Raw genomic sequence first — 6,092 nt, 5'->3', positions numbered from 1 at the left:
TCTGTTACAGGGTAAAAATTCAACCCAAACATGTCCACACTCTGTTGATGAAGGCCTAGTAAAAATGACCTTGAAGGAAGTGGATATTACATGTGAAAGAGTTTGGTAACTGCTTGGACGAGGGTATAAAATCTGACTGGCGTATTTGAGGACACCCTCCAAAAAGCTTGCTTGGGATTTAGAAACCAGTTCATTACCTATTGATAAAAGCTCAAAAGCAATCTTTGTATGACTTTTTGCTCCAAACACACATGCATTTATGTAATTGAAACATGTAAAGCACTGTATTCAGAGATAGGAATCACATGGGGATAAGAATGTAAGGGATATGTAGGCGCACAGGCACACACGTGTTAAAATGTGGGAACATGGTTTCTTGTTGGGATTGCAAGAATTCTGTAGTGAAATACAAGCAAAACTAATAATTGAAATAATAAAGGGAAAAAAGGCTCTTCCCCACAAAAATCAGACACATACCAGTGGTACTTTCCCAACCTAACTGAGAGGAAAAGCCCTCTTGGCTAATTCATTGCAAAGCTAATGAAAACCAGACAAGGGATCGAAACCAAAAAAGCTTTATGTTACAGGGAAAACAAAGCTTTCCAATGGAAATTATTCATTAAAAAGAACTGGTTCACTGAAATTAACAAAAAAATATGTGAGAGAAACACCATACAGAATGTGTTTTTGGTGATAACAATCTTACATTTATATATAGCACATTTCAGCCAGATGGACTCCAAAGTGCCTCACAGGCTCTGGTACTTGTACAAACGAAATGTAAAGAATCACTTTTATTCCCCTCCATTGAAATGTATCTTTACTGGATGTATCACTTCAGTTGCATAAAAATGCATTGTGTCACGCAATAGTTTATTATATATGTAGGCAGACAAGTTGACAGAACTTAACTATCCAGAGTTTTCCTTAGCCAGGGCTGGCCAAAAGGGTTAACACCTCTGGGGAAAAAAAATGCAGCATATTATTAATGTCTAAAGCAGCCAGAGTGCATTTTCTTAAGATGTTTGCTTCCTAAGCAAACATGGAAAGATTGTCTCATTAACTGCCCAGTGGGAAGAACACCTTTCCCAGTCATCAATCACAACACAGTACTTCAGGTTTTCATTAGAAATCTCCAAAATCGCATTGTGTATAACACACAGGCCCGGATGTGTGTACCCACTGAAGGCATCCTGGCTATAGCTGCTGTATGTTTAGGGAAAGCCACTCTGCTCTTGTCAAACTCCTTTGACAGCCCTGACACCTGAAGCACGGGGCGGTGCGGGCAGAAGCTTTCACACGGTGACCGGGAGCTCCATCTTGCAGATTTGCTTCCCCTCCCGTTCCTTTATGAAAATGGATTGTCAGAGCAGCTGGTGAGACAGAAGTGTCTGCCTGTATCTCAGTGTGGCTGGTACTGTGATCCACCACCAGTACATGCTGAACCAGGCTCCAAACGGGGAGGGGGAAGGGGGCAGTTTCATTTGCTGCCAAATCCCTTAAGCAGTTGCTTGTTTTGTCTCTCTGTCTGAGCAGATTTTTCTTTGCTTTTCTTCTTACTCCACCTGCAACATTTCCCCCCACTCTGTTTTCTCATAAAGGGGAGGGAGACAGGCAGACACTTATAGAGTGGTTTTATTTTTATTTATTTATTATTTTGGGTGCAGAAGATGCCTGCCAAGAGGAAGCCTGCAGTTACTGAGCTGCGCAGGAGGGCGGAGAGGTTGGCTGCTCTCGGAGGTTCTTGGCGCTCGGAGGCTGATTGGAAACACCATGCGTGACAGTGCACAAAAAAGACACTCGACAGATCACCAAATTTCACAGTCCCACCTCGGCACCTCCAGAAGAGCTCAGGGCACGTCCTGCTGAGGAGCTTCTTGCTCATTAGCCTGCTATATTATTAGCAGATGTTTCCCAGACTGTATACATATGTGCTGACCTGTATGTATGATCTGCCCCAAGAGAAGGTCAGGCAGTGTTTGACCACAGCAGCCATTGAGCCTTTCCCCACTAATGGAGCACCCCTAAACAAGCAGTGCCAGGACTGCCTTCAACTCACCAACCCAAAGATGTGCAAGGGAACAGCCTAAGACAAGTTCCCCCCATGCTCTGCAAGCTCAATATTAACAAGAGCCATGAGGATAATTTTCCTTCATTTGCATTCACAAAACAGGACTGGGGCATCACTGTGTGAATCCAAACACAGCCATGTGAGCATGTGTGGCCAAGAGCAAGCACTCCATGACTTCTGCTGACAAGGTTTATGGCACAAACAGCCCCTTCCTCAGTGTGCTGTTAGGGGCTAATAGTCTGGCCCTATGTCAAATGGTAAAGTTAATAACTATGGTAATAAAAGAGTAATGCAGGAGGGCAGTGAAAACACATGAAGGATTTTTCTCTCATTGACATGTAAACAAATTCATTGTTGTTAGTGTTTTCAGTGAAAAGAATGGCTTTCTATTGGGAAAAAACCCAGAAAGATTGAAAACTGCCAAAGCAGAGGAGTTTTCAGCCAGATCTATTATTTTTATATACTCACACACCTGTAGGCATGCACAGAACACAATACATTTTAAAAGAGAATTCCACATGGAGAAGTTATTATTAAATCATTTCCCAGTCAATCATCTTCGCTCCAAACTTGGAGATGCAGTTTATCTGATGTTCTGACTAGCAGATGAAAGCTTTGGGTCTTCCACTGTTTCCAATGCATCATCCCTAGCACTCCTGAAAGAAATCAATAGTGGTAAAAAAAAACAAACGTGAAAAATAGAGAATTTTCGTGGTATGGAGAGAATTAATAAATTCACTTTGTGAGATAAATGGGGTGAAAAGGATAATACAGTGTTTCCAATCCATGAGGGTCTTGTACCAATTTAAATCATACAAGGTAGGATGCACTGGCACAAAGAGTGCTGATTTTAACGTATTAATGGACTTTTGTAGGGGTTTTGTTCTTTTGCTGAGGTCTACAGCTGGGAGGTACAACTGGTTGGTCTGATCTGAGTTTGCAGAAGGGTACATGTGGCCATGAAGATACATTTAGCTTTGTACACTCTAAATGTCTGTTGTATGGATGACCATTTTAATTTGAGGGAAGATCTCATAAGGTAGCTGGGAGATAAACTGGCTTTATGTCTTGGATCTCCATGACTCGAGCATCTTTCTGGTTAAGTATCTTTTGTTGATTGTGTTGATGAGAAAATGTGACTATAAATCTACAGCACCAGATTCAATCTGTTTAAAATTAACTTTTGAAATGGGCTTTTACCTGAGCAACCAGGTATCTACTTTCTTTTGGTATCTCTACACTGGAGGGTAACTGCTTAATTACATATTAGCTGTCTCCACAGAACCCTGCCCAAGCTCCCAAGTATGTTTTCTGGTATCCATGGCCTGCATGAATTTTATACATCTCCTTCTCTGGGACTTTATAAGTCAGCCATAAAAGTTTGTGATGGGGTGGAACATAGTGATGTCCACAATCTCAGTCTGGAAAAATGCTTTATATAAAGTGTCATTAAAATGGATTTGGCAATTTTTTTATTTTTATTTTTTCAGCAGCAAGCAAAAATGAAAAGGGGGAAGGAAGAGAGAAAGCATTCAACACTGGCTACATTTTTTTTTACTTCTCTGATCAGTAAGGGAAAAGGGAAAGCTTTGATTTCTTTAAGTGTGCATGACTCTGGAAGTTGGGGGGGACTTAGCCCCTTTGGATAGAGCTGAACTGCTCGTGTATTCATATTATTAATGGCTTTTGGTAATGATTTTACTGCACAAATTGTTATGAGACTGTTACAATGCGAATGGGATACCAGTGAGATTTTCTATCTGAAGACCCCAACCACAGACCACGGATATCGCTGGAAATTCTCCTATTTAATAGATTTTGGATCACTCTCTATGCTCATAACAATGCAGCCTACTTATTACTTAGTGGCATTCATTTTGTACCAGGACTAGAGTAGATACTGATGTTGAAAAAGCCTTTTTTTTCCCCCCCCGTAACACTGTCTCCTCAAGAATTGCTGCCGAATGTCCTTGAAGACATAATAGCTTCATAAACCCAGGTATGATTTTTCACAGGTAGTTCACAGGGCTGTCAGTTCCTGTGCTTTTTAATTCATAGTTTGAGGAGTCTGCCTAAAAGCCCATGCACTGGGATGCATGTGATGACAGGAACCCCCCATAAAAGTCTCCAGACATTTCAGGCGAGGACAAAGGCTTGCAGGGATGACCTGGGGACATACTGAAGGCTGGGGAAAAAAGAGAAAGAAAAAGTAGCAGGCAAATAAAAAGAATATATTGCATATATTGTTGGGTTTTGCTGGAGAAAGGAGTACCTATGAGTAAACCATACTCCAAATCATAAAGAATTCATGGCAGTCAAATGCTTAGACTACATGCACTTTAGGCCAGGCTTAGAAGAACCTTGCCATCCTGCAAAGGACATCTGGGAGTTTCCTCAGCATCACTTGCTCTCTGTGTGTAATAGTCCAGCACTGCAGTCACTGCACTGGGTGAAGGCATTAACACTGAATTTCCTCTTGAGACACATCTGAGGCAGTGCTTGAAAGTCTCCAGAGCCTGACCTGCTGCAGAAACCTGGAGCAGCTCACCCATTCCAGAGTCAATCCCTGTAAAATCCCTGAGATTTAGCAACAGCTTTGAGAAAGGGGAAGAAGGAAGCAAATAGCTCTGCAGGTCACAAACTCTCTCAGCCTATTTTCAACCAGATACAATAAACTTGCTCACACAAATGAAAGGTCTAGTTTGTATATGCTCCCATCTATGGTTATCCCTGCATGCTGCAGGTTTGCAGGGGTACGGGATGCATTGGCAGCAAGTTTCCCTACACAGGGCAGTCACTCGAGTGCTTGTGCCTGAAGAGAGCTTGAAAGAGTTAAAGGCAATAATGTGCTCAGGAATGGCTTGTTTGCAGCATGGGCTGATATTTTTTTTTGTCAGCTTTGTGACCTGCAGGCACACACCTGGTCTCAGGGTCAAGTTACAACCAGGATCCCTGGCCCAGGGTCAGGACCTGGCTGATGATAAGAAAGGGAGGCCCTCCTTTGGCAAAAACCATCACTTAAAGAAACAAGAGAATAGTAAGGAATATTAGATGTCACTCTGTCTTCCTTTATGGTTCATTTCCCTTCCTTTAATTATCACAAAAGGTAAACACTAAATATTCCAGGGAGTCATGGTCAGGGGAAACTCCATGAACTGCACATTCATTAGGGCCTTGTTGTGAATGCACTGAGAAAAAAAAAAAAAAACAAACAAAAGTTAGTGGGCTGCCCTTATTAAACTTCACTTAGCTGCTGTTAATTATGGACCTAGATTGAGACTGAACAGCTCTAGATTGAACATTTCAGCTCTCCCCTACTGCAGCATCATTTAAAAACTGTAAGAAAATGTCAGTGAGAAGAGACCATCTGTTTTCTGAGTGGAAGCCCACAGAAGGAAGAAAGAAAAGAAAAAAGAAGAAACAATGCATGCATAAACCTTTGACTAATGCTTATCTTTTGGGTAGCTGGCTTGTAGGGAGTTGGAATGGATTTAGGGATGTTTATGCAAATCATAAATGATAGCTATGGACTATATATATTTTTACCAATATCTTTTTACTTATTTCACAGACAGGTAAACGAAAGCACACAACAATTTAAATACCTTATTTGCAGCCATCAAATAACCAGATATTGAATCCTGATGCTCTTTCTCATGTTCTAACCACTAAACAAAACTGCCAGAGATGTCCCAGAGTGCTTAATAAATTATGCCCAGGGGGTTATTTTCCTATGACTGAAATGCAGCTGGACTGAAAGGCTGCTGTCACTCTGCACAGACCTAGCTCTGTAAAATGGGGTGTTGCCAAAGGAACTCATAGGGGAAATTTTCGGTACAGTTGGCAAGGTGTGATTACAGGCTCTGGATTAGTGCCAGGATCTAATGCAGACCTAACACCCTCCTTCCTGGAAAAACTGTGGGCTCTTTAATAGCCCTTAGTTTTATGTTTCACCTGCACGTAAATGAGTGGCACCAATGGGAGATGGAGGCAGCTACAGTGCTGTGAGCACCATTAAATC

The 6,092-nt window shown here is 41.7% G+C and overlaps 1 long non-coding RNA gene across 1 annotated transcript; it reads right to left on the bottom strand.

The window, feature by feature from the left end:
- Positions 1 to 2,496: 2,496 nt before the first annotated feature.
- On the bottom strand, positions 2,497 to 5,808 carry LOC113947758. The gene is made up of 3 exons (XR_003527848.1): positions 5,677 to 5,808; positions 4,432 to 4,637; positions 2,497 to 2,727 (listed from the first exon to the last, which is right to left on the bottom strand). It is a non-coding gene; the product is annotated as an uncharacterized LOC113947758 (long non-coding RNA).
- Positions 5,809 to 6,092: the final 284 nt, after the last annotated feature.

Source organism: Corapipo altera, unplaced genomic scaffold, assembly GCF_003945725.1.
Source record: "Corapipo altera isolate COAL_440 unplaced genomic scaffold, ASM394572v1 50, whole genome shotgun sequence".
In the NCBI taxonomy this organism is placed as follows: domain Eukaryota; kingdom Metazoa; phylum Chordata; class Aves; order Passeriformes; family Pipridae; genus Corapipo; species Corapipo altera.
Note: the sequence above shows the minus strand (reverse complement) of the source record. Positions and strands in the feature narration are given on the sequence as shown.